The sequence below is a fragment of the Plectropomus leopardus genome, chromosome 13 (assembly GCF_008729295.1).
Source record: "Plectropomus leopardus isolate mb chromosome 13, YSFRI_Pleo_2.0, whole genome shotgun sequence".
Lineage (NCBI taxonomy): Eukaryota > Metazoa > Chordata > Actinopteri > Perciformes > Serranidae > Plectropomus > Plectropomus leopardus.
Window position 1 is genome coordinate 20,470,556 of NC_056475.1, and position 10,954 is coordinate 20,481,509.

The 10,954-nt window shown below is 41.6% G+C and overlaps 1 protein-coding gene across 1 annotated transcript in view; it reads right to left on the reverse strand.

Moving 5' to 3' along the window:
- The window catches only part of mtus2a (microtubule associated tumor suppressor candidate 2a), a 47,154-nt gene extending 36,234 nt beyond the window's left edge, over positions 1-10,920 (reverse strand). Inside the window, exon 1 of the mRNA XM_042498575.1 lies at positions 10,823-10,920. The gene's annotated coding sequence lies outside the window, so the exon portion shown is untranslated. The remainder of the gene's footprint in view (positions 1-10,822) is intronic.
- Positions 10,921-10,954: the final 34 nt, after the last annotated feature.

Here is a 10,954-nt window from a genome sequence, read left to right on the forward strand (position 1 = left end):
ATTTGTATTCCTGAAGGTCATCTTAGAAGTAATTTGAAGACGTTTTCCTGAAGAGTCTGTCAGAAGAAGCTGTTGGGAACTCTGTGAGCAGAATAAGGTTAAAAGAAGGTTGTTTTACTATAAGCTTTCATAACCAAATATAAAAACTTTTTCAACACTGTGTATGAAATGATCAGATAGTGGTCAAAGTAAGCACTTCTTTATGAAGCTTGTCATATTCTGCTTGGAATAAGAGATTCAGTGGTGCCCCTGGAAGATTTCCATAGGGGTGGAGGTGGAATTTCAATTTTTAGTATCTAGGAAGAGGCCTGTATGGAGAGTTAAGGAAACACATGCTAATACAAAGCATAAAGCATTCCTTTATAAGTCCCTCAAGGGGCAATTCAGTTTTTTCTGTTGTTATTTCACAGATTACACACACAGGCCCAAAAAACGAGACACAGGCACCAACAGGACCTATAAACATGCATTAATGGAGAGATGTCAGATCATGGGGGCTGCCAATGGACAGGCGCCCCCTGCAGTTGGGGGTTCAGTGCCTTGCTCAAGGGTAACTCTCCAGCTATCAATAAACACTTTGTGTTTGGTCCATCCTGGGACTTAAACCAATGCCCCTAAAATAACTGAATCAAGTCCCTACAGACTGAGGCTGAGTCTGTTTTTTTTTCATTTACTTACAAAGACAAATCAACGACTTAAATTTTAAGGAGTACATTAAACCTACTCAAGTTTATGGAAGACTCGTACCCACAGAACTAATTTTCATTCAGATGAGATGAGTATTCAAGAGACCCCTTTGAAAATGATAATGCCAGTTGTTCCACTGCCAAAAGTTAGCCTATATATGGGGCGTTATTTGGCCCTATTTTCTACAACTGTTGCCAACAAGATAAGTACCAACAGATGCCTTAGGCTGCCCTGTTTCACAAAATACCACTATCTTTGTGTTAACTTAAAAAAAGAGCGTGCGACAGCCTCTTAAACATAGTAATGTTGGCCTGCTATTATTTTTTCTAGGGCATGGCCACGTCTCCCCCTCGGCAACTGCTTGGGGGTGCCACTGCAGCGATTGCAGAGAGGCAGAGGGAAAATTCACTGTGTTAGACAAATAGACAAACAATATGTATTCAAATCCTCACACTGTCTCCTGCACTCTCTGTGAACACTGCTAATATTTACCCTTAGCTGGTGCACACAATCAAATAATTAGCTAATTATAAAACAGACAATACAAAGAGGCGGGTATTAGGAGAGGGATGGGAGAGAGACAGAGAGTCGTATTAGAAAGAGTGAGGGAATTCTCTGTGAGGACATGGTGGCAGATCAATTACGGCACTGATGTAGTACCGGAGGTTGTGCTGATGACAGCAGTCTTGGGAGGCTGAGCACTATAAGCTCAGTCACAGTGGCTGAACCACAGTAAGCTGCACATCACCTCGCAGCAGAGGCAGACAAAACCAATCTGGCAAAACACAATCAGACACAGAACAAAAGAACCTGCATGACGATGGGAATTAAATGACCTGTTGCGATGATAAAAAGGATACAAAATCAGGTGGATGCTTCCGGAGAGGTTTTTTTGAGATAAAAAAAAAAAACAACTTGACAGGTTCTCCCTGCTGTCGCGCTTTCGTATGTTGGTGACACACTTACTTAGATGCGAAAAGTAAAAAGGATCACATGGGAGTGAGGGGATGAAGCAGGATGGCTGTTGGTGAGGGGCTGATGTTTTCTTTTACTGGAATATGAATTATGCAATTACAAGTGTAACAAATGTGGACATCTTTGATCAAGCCGCTTCACTTTGAGTCGAGGAAACACTGCAAATTAAAAAAAAAACAAAAAACAAACAGCCCAGGCCCATTTTTGGCAGTAGCCTCTGAGTCGTGTATACACTGTTGCCAATGGCGTTCCAAGCAATTACGGTAGCTAATTTATGTATTGACCAGTTTTTCAAAATGAATGAATACGATAAAAAATTAACCTGATGATAATGATATGGTCACTACTTTCAGAACTGCAGGATGACCACTGCACAACCCAGCTGAGGTTTAAAAGGAGCTGGAAACATTAAAAAGTCTAAACTGGCAAAAAAGATATCCGCACTCTTACATCTATTCAGTGTTTCACTTTATTCTGAGATTTTGGAGGCAGATAAAAGTAACCAGTGTGAGTCTTATCACTGGGAGTATGCAACACACCTGTTTACAACACTGGCAGTAGAAGCGCCACCTCCTGGGAATCGTAGTTTTTCAGTACTGAATGGCGTACCGTGAGGCATGTAAATGCGAGCCATACGTGTTATAAAATATCAAGAGACACAAAAAGGGGTAGAACACTGTGTTCCACCACCAGGGTTATAAACAGGTGTGTTGCATTGTGCCAATGATTTGACTGAGAACGGTTACTTTTACCTGCCTGTTCATTATTGATTCATGTATGCACTGATGAAGGTCTGACAGCTCAGAATAAATTGAAACATGTATAAATAAGTGTGCAGAAATCTTTTCATTACAAGTTTCAACCACTTTCAGAATTAAAATGTTTAAATGAGCCATTGTGTAGGATTTAGTCACATCTAACAGTGAGGATTACAGATCGCAAACAGCTGAAATGTCTCCCATGTGCAACTCCTGGTTAGGATTCCCTCCGTTTTTGATATTCAGGAATTTCTTTCTGATGACTTAAGTCCCAGATGTTTAATTAACATTTTTTTAACCTGGAGCCGAATTATTTGCAGGACGCCTTGATTTAAAACAGCAAAAACACGTTTCACGTAAAAAATAAATAAATAAAATAAATGTGTTTTTCTGGTGCTGCACGTGGCGAGGCTGGTAACTACAGTGACCGACACGGAAACAGAAAAGGCAGTATCTAGAGCCAGTATCTGGTTTGCCCTTTCTGGGCTAGTGTAGAATCATAGTGTTGCAACATGGTGGACTCAGTGGACGAGGACCCACTTCCAATATAAGGGCCCCATTCCTAGGTAACAAAAACATGACAATGTTATCATTTTCAGGTGATTATACACTGAAGAAAACACAATATTTATATTAAATTCTATTTCTGCCAATATATTTCCCTAAATCCTACACACTGGACCTTTAAAAGTGCTACAGATTTTGACTTTGTGATGGAATCCACAGCATACCAGAGAGGGCAAGACTTATTATTCTTGCATATATGCATGCTGAGTTGGTCTGGGCTGGAATATGCAATGAAGTCTTGGTTTCACCTTTGTTTCACCAAGTTGGAGTAACAACTCGATCTGAACTCCTCTGGGAAAACAGCAGGAAGAAAGAAAAATCAACAGCCCTGCTTCTGTTGTCATGGTAATGCCATATCCCAGGGAATTGGAGAATACACGTCCTGACCTCTGCGTCTTCCATCAGGGGAAAAGGTCGGCTTTAGAAAGAGACGGGCTGGCTTTATGCTTCTACACTCGCAGCTCATGCATACATTCTGCTGTGCAATGCTTCCACATGTGAACTCACATACAGCCATGTAGAAATATACATGCAGCTACTGGAACATACAGTGCACACGAGGTACACTCGAAGTACACACAGTAGAATAGCTGAGTTAAAGCCAGGCTTTTTTTTCCTGCCAGGTACATATTACTCATCCAGGAGCAATCATATCCCTGCAAGTGGGCAGATAGAAGGATTGCTGAAGTGATGAGAGCAAGAGGCAGGATAAGACCATATCTCAGCAGTGATCAAAGTCCGTGAAGGACAGGAATTTGTGGTTTTCATTGGGCTCCTAACCTATCAAGTGCTGCATTAAAACCACAAAAAGCCCTTCTCAGAGCGAGGAAAATGACGAGCTGAGAATGCAATATGATGGAGTCACTGGAAAAAGAGGGCAAAATAAAATCTAGAATTAAAAAAGAGAGGAAGGCCCTCTGCATTCTCCTTTTCTTTTTCCTCTCTGAATGTGAGCAGGTCTGTGTGGGTGAAAAATGAGACGCAGACATGAGGTGGGAGAGATGAGACATGCAGATGGATATAGAAAGGAAGAGGGTTGATGCCGGAGAGCTTTCTAATTAGGCTGATGGAAGGGAATACAACATTCAAACCTCAATAGTACGAGCTACAGAGCCCCATTTCTGAGGGGACTTCCTGATAGAAGCCCCAGAGAGCAGAGTGAAGTAATTATTGAAAATCCTTCACTATATATAATGCTAATGAGTGCTAAATCGCTCCCATTGATGAAACTGGTGAGATACATTTGCATTTTATATGTTTTTTTTTCTGCTGATAGTGAATCTCTTGATAGCAGTAAGGCCAGAATCTATATGGTATAAGTGGACTTTCCTATCCTTATTTCTTAGGGACTGTATGAAAGTTATTGGTACAGGGAAAGGGCTCAGCTAAGGGGGCAGGGGGGGTATTTTGCTTAAGGGTAGGCAGTCTGAATTTTAAAGGAGCACAGGACAGGCTCGCAATTTTTGTTAATCCCAGATTATTCATTTTATTGTTTTTTTTTAATTTCTTGTTTATCAATCAAATACTTACACTAAAAAAGACAGTGTTAATTTTAAATGTAATCATGTATCATTTAATTGATCTAAAGTAAAATCAGACATCTGATCTCAAAGAGCTACATGTCATCTGATCTAATGCATATGTGTTTTTATTCAGTGGAAACAGGAAGTGGAGTGACTAAAATGAAATGAAAAAAAGGAAACTAAAATATCTTGAATGCAGGGGAGGTTCATGATTCAGCTTCCTTTCCCATCCCAATAATTTTTGTACAGTCCCTTCAGTGGAGAATCGGAAAATAAGAGGGGATTTCAGTTTTCAAGATGTGAGGATTGTGATTCGTATTTTCATTCAGTGGCTTGAATTTGAGTGCTGCACTGAATTTTATTTCAGAGCACAAAACAAGAAAAAGCATTATCAAGAACTTGACTATCTTATCTCATTTTTTCAGTCGATGAACCTGCAAATTCAAGCCAGATAAAAAGTATAACACACAACTTGTTTTAATGTCAGTCAGCTGATTTGCATTTTCCAAAACATGTACTGATGTGGCAACATAAAGAGTGTATGTGCATATGAGTGCAGACATTCACCTGCACTGACAGACACATCAACACATGCACACACACACACACACTCTCTGTGTCTTTGTTGTCGGTCCAGCAGCACATGTGGCTGTTACAGGAGCCATTTGTCTTTGGCACTTTGCTTTATTCCTCTCCTCCCCCACTGGAGAGCAGACAGGTTTTATAGCTGCTTGGTCCCAGGGGAACCCCAACGAGTTGCATGCACACACACACACACACACACACACACACACACACACACACACACACACACACACACACACACACACACACACACGTATTTCCCTTATGCCATCTCCCTTTCATCCATACACACACATATACATTTGCAGAGGTGTGAATTCCAGCACACTGAAACAGAAGCAAAAGAGATGGAGCAAACACAAATGGACAGATGCTACGTGTGCATTAACATAATTTATGACTCCTGAGTGTTAGCACATGACATTATTAGATTTAGTGCTGGATTACATTAAATTGCACTGTAGCAGTTATCCTAAAAGGTGAAACTCTAAGTCCTCCATGCGCTGTGTCTTTCCAAGCATGTAATTAATCTCTAATGACATCACCTTGCATATCTTTGTACACTTTCCTGGATTGTGTTAAAAATGTGTGCGTGTGAAAGTGTCAACTTGTGAACATCAACGCCCTACAGAAAGGGATACATTCAAGGCTTTTGCACATCCAAAAATAAACTGACAAATGTTGCACACACAGAAACAACCATCCTCTCATCCATTTTTGGGATAATAAAACTAGTATTCCTGCATCCTTGTACTTTGTATTCTATTCACATATAATCATCCAACAGGATAAAGCTTAGTGAGAAAGTCTATTCAGAAATAAGCTAAGCTTTAGTCATCCTTGCCTTCTCCTCCCATCTCTGTCAGCACCACAACACAGACAGAAATAGCACTGAAATAAGCTAAACGCTCGGTTTTCACAGAAGACTCAATAGACACCCTGTAGACAGAATTTCACAAGTGGTGATTCACTGAACTATGCCTGAGTGTTTGTGTGTGTGTGTGAACCAAGCAATAGCTCACTAGCAAAGGGATTACCACCAAAGAGAACAGTGAGGCAGAATCGGGAAATATCCAGAAATAGTATCCTCCAGTTGCTCTGCACTTTTTTCTACAGATGTGCATCAAAAAAACAATAGAGCTGCTTCTAATCAACAATCTTTGCATCCCTGACTGCAGCACAATATAGTTCCCAACTGTATTCACTTAAGCTTGCTCACTTCACCTATTCCCATCCAATTTATTGCTCTCTAAAAAAATATTTTCACGTCTGCCTCTATCGCTTCCTCCTCTCCCTCCCTCCATATCTACTTCCACCTTAATAACAGGGAGTTAATGAGGGCAGGGCAAAGTGATCAATCCCATTTTCATCTGCATAGACAGTACAGCAGCAGACTACATTTTCCCAAATAATCCCTCCTCTCTCCCCCTGTGTCTCTCTCTCCCACTGCACTCCCACATACACACAGTCAGACGGCTTTTTGTACCCCAGAGGGAGTCATTCTATATGGCAAGGGGGAACTGTAACTGGATTTCTGCAGGATCTCTCGGGTCAGAGTGGGTGGTCATACCTAACTGAATAAGGAGAATGAGAAAATCAGATCATCTGCAATAAAAGCTGATTTATTTCCGTATTGGGCGCAGGCATGTGGTATTCACTACTCGCTATGAAATCGCCGGAATTTCACAAAATGCCAATAATAGGATTTATTAGCCAAGGCAAAATGAAAAATGGAGGCACGTGCTCACACATCCATCTTTCAACGCATGTTCACACGCAAGGTTTGTCTCTTTGTTATTCACACAGCTGACAAGATGACAACAAAAAGAAAACAGGTGAACCTCAACTTGCATAAGAGCTCGATGCATACTCTTGCACGTTTGCATTCAAAGTTACACAAACAGTAACATGTGTACCACCTACACAAACACACACACAGACGCACATAGACACAGGCAGTGACTATGACTGCAGCAGGAGCTGAGACAAAGAGACAGCTTCTCACTGAGTGAAAATGTGGCTTGCAAAAATACACTTACACATTAAAAATATCCTGAGTTATATTTTTCTCCAGTGTTTCTTTTGGCAAGAACTCAGAATGAATCTCCACTCAATCAGACATTGTCTTGCTTTTCCTGTCTGGCTATGCTGCGCTACGCAGCCTGTGAAGATGGATTGTAGATGAGATGGATAAACAGAAGACAAATGTGCAGGAAATGAAAAGAGAAATGACAATGAACGGGAGCAAGATGAGTTGGGAGCAAAAACAAAGAGGAAATAGTAGGGAGATTAGCGTGATTAGAAACACACTGACTGCTACAATTTGCAGGAGAGAATTAGGAGAGGGAGGAACATGTGAGAGTTTATTGGTTCATTGAGCCCTGCAGTTAAAACTCAGATCCAGACAGGGGTGGCACAGAGGAGAGAGGAGAAAAAGGATGTCTGACCACGCTGGTTGCTGGTTGCACCGCATTGTTATTAGCAAAGCCCCTCCACCCACTACCCTCACTCCTGTCGCAGAGAAAAATATTAACTCTTGCATGGCTGGCGGGTAAAACTGTATGAAGGGGACAAAGAGAAGAGGAAAGGAGTTCACTTCGAATGCAAAGCAGTTGCAGACAAAGAATTCTGCGATAGTGGAATTCTCTGTGGGACCGTAAGGAAGTTAGCAGTCAGACATAAAGCTGGCAAGGTGAGGCAGCCCAGACAAAGAAAAGCTGAGAGCAACTTAGGCTGAGTCACTTCTGTTTATTTTGGGAGGAAAAAATGATAATAGAAACAAATGATGCTGCAGAGAGTGAGGGGAGGGGGAGGAGAGCATGAGGGGGACTGTAGTTTGTATTGCAATGTGTGTAAGTGTGTGTGAGTGTGTGTATGCATGTGTAATGTGCAAGTGGCAAAGCCCAGGGGTGTGGGGGAGGGAAAACTGGCAAAGGATCAGTGAGAGGTGAGCAAAGAATAGAGCAAGCTGAGGGTCTTTTTGGGGGGTGGTAAAAATGATGTGCAAAAAAAAAAAAAATATGGTAATGGTTTAAAGTGGCTGTGTGTAACAAAAGGACTGTTTTCATACATTAGACAAAGGAAGGTGAGAGAGTACAGGCTGGTGCAAAGAGCTCCTAAGGAATGATGCTCAGTTTAAGGATTCACATGCTGCTGTTCTGTTTATTTTTGGGAACAAGGCTCAAAAGAATATCAGCGTACAGTCTGCAAAAGTACCATAAAAAATAAATGATTGTGTGGCTTTTTACAAGTTGTGCTCTGTCCTCATAAAACACTGCTGCACGGACTTGGTTTGGATTCATTCACAGAGTGGCATTCATTTGCTTAACATAGGTTGTAGCTTGCTGACTAATATAATTTATATGCACAAAAAAAAATCTGTGGTTCTCCCCTTAAATTGGCTGCACAAATTCAGCAAATGGATGCACATGCACAAGTGAAAAAAGTCTTTCATACTGACTCCCCGTAGGACTGTAAAGTGTGTGTGTGTGTGTGTGTGTGTGTGTGTGTGTGTGTGTGTGTGATCAGCGGGGGCGTGCCTCTCCGTTCACCCTCTGATGTCCTGGCCGTGACTGCAGGGGAGGAGCTACAACAAGCTCATTGCCACCTTCCAGACAAAGACAGCGTGAATTTGAGAATGCGTGTTTGCATGTGTGTTGACACTTCATTAACACAATCACACACATGCACCATCTTTATAGTGAGCAAAGAGAAGCCTCCAAATTGTTTGATTCTGAGTCACAACACCAGTTAGTGAAAGAACTGCCCTTCTTTCTCTCTTGTCTCACACACATTTAACCACTTTTGCAAAAAAAAAAAAAATCACATCCACATGAGTATTCTACAACATAGAGCCCTCTGAGGTATCAATTAGCACAGTACTTTGTCCAATTAAAAACAGCATAAAAAAGCTATATATACATTAAAAACAAACAAATTGAAAGGCATACTGACACACTTCCCCTCCTCTCTGCTTCACTTCACTTATCATCTCTATTTTCTCACTATCTCCCTCCTCCTCCTTCTCATTTCTCCTGTCCTATAAAATGCCCTTGAAGGTCGCACCGGTGTGCTACACACTCATGGGCTTTGTGACAAACTGTCTTACCTGCAGAAACACACACACACACACATACACGAGTGCCTGAGCCTGAGCACTACAACAAACCACACACACACGCAAACATATACTGCTGCGCTGCGAGTGGTTTTCCTGGCAGAGATCTGCAGAATTGATCGCTGTTCAGACATTGCAGAGGTCAGATGTAATGAATCAATCACACATGCATCAGCATCGAGAACAGCAGCTCCAGCCAAGGCCACAGACTCTGCTGCCCCTGCTTTGATGCAGTGTCAACCTCCACATTAACATGACTTGGAGGGATTGGCAAGATTTAGCGAGATGGACTGCGGGGATCCATAGACGTGGGAAGTCTTTGATATTGGAATCGATAATGGCTGCAGACAATTTCGATAAATGCAAAAAAACACACTTCTCACACACATTTTATGCACAGGGAGGAATCTATTGACCATGTGTCTGAGCAGTGCCCTCAAATGCTAAATGGTGTGGTTCCTTACACAGTTGCAAAGCTGAAACAACAGTTAAAGTTGAGTAAAATAAGTAACACACCCTCAAAGTGAGAGGAAAACCAGCCCCCTGTATAGTCTCAAGGACAACCTGATCATCAGACACCAATCAATCACAACAAGAGACAGCTGAGCGTGAAAGACGTGTCCTCAATCTGCTCACCTTTATTTGATACGTCCCTTCCTGTCTCTCCTCCTTCCACTTTAAGTAGCCTAAAGGTGAGGCTGAGGACATGGGAAATGTCTCAAAAGTAGCTAAAGTACTGTGCATGTGACTCCTCCTCGGGCTTTGCACAGAAATAAGACAATACTAAAGAAGAGGTGAGGTCTTTTTGTGTGGTGAGGTGAAGGTGAGGAGAAGAAACAGGCAGAAATATCGAAGGATATTGCAAGATTGAAACAATTATCTGTGTTAAATCATGTAAAAAATGTCCATCGTGGTTCAACTGCTCTCCAGATGAAGCATATCTTAAATTCAACTTCTCATTCTTTACATATTGCTCCTTCAAAACTCACTTCCATTAAATGTATAAAGTCTGAGTCAGCATAACAGCACTATAACACATGCACACAACAGCTTCTCTGGCATGTTAATAACATTTTCCTCTTTTTTTTCCCCCCTTGATGCCAGAAATTATTTTTGGTAGAAAATCTGGATATGAAATTCCACAAAACCAACAAATAATAAACATTTTCCAGAATAAACACTTAAGATTGTTTTGCTGTCACCTTAGTACAGTGGATCATAGCAGGAGTCAGGTCTAAAGCCTGGATAATCTATGTCTCATCATTAGCATCACCCACAGAGACCTGACCTGCTCCATCAATCACACCAACCTGCTCCTCCTTGTCTAACCTCACACTCTCAACCACGCAATAGCCACTCTACTTCAGCCTACTGCTCCACTTACAGTGAGATCTGCAGGTCAACTGCAATCTTTTTTTATCTGGAACACATTTTCTCTCATAAGCTGCACTGCAACAATAAAATGCTCAGATCCATATTTAGTTGAGCGGACCGAGTCAGCACCAAGACCCGAATCCTACAGGCAAAAATACATGCGACACTTCTTCAAGAAAACGATAGACTCCAAAGCATTGCTACAAAAAATGAAAAAAAAAAAATGTGCTACTTACCCTGAGGTTCCTCTGGTGTTGATTCATTTGAGAATGTCGGTCACACGCATTGGAGTTGCAAAACGAAACACCGGCGTGTCTTTCCTCTCTCAATCTGACTCTCAGTGCAAGCAGAGAGAGAGATGCTGCGGA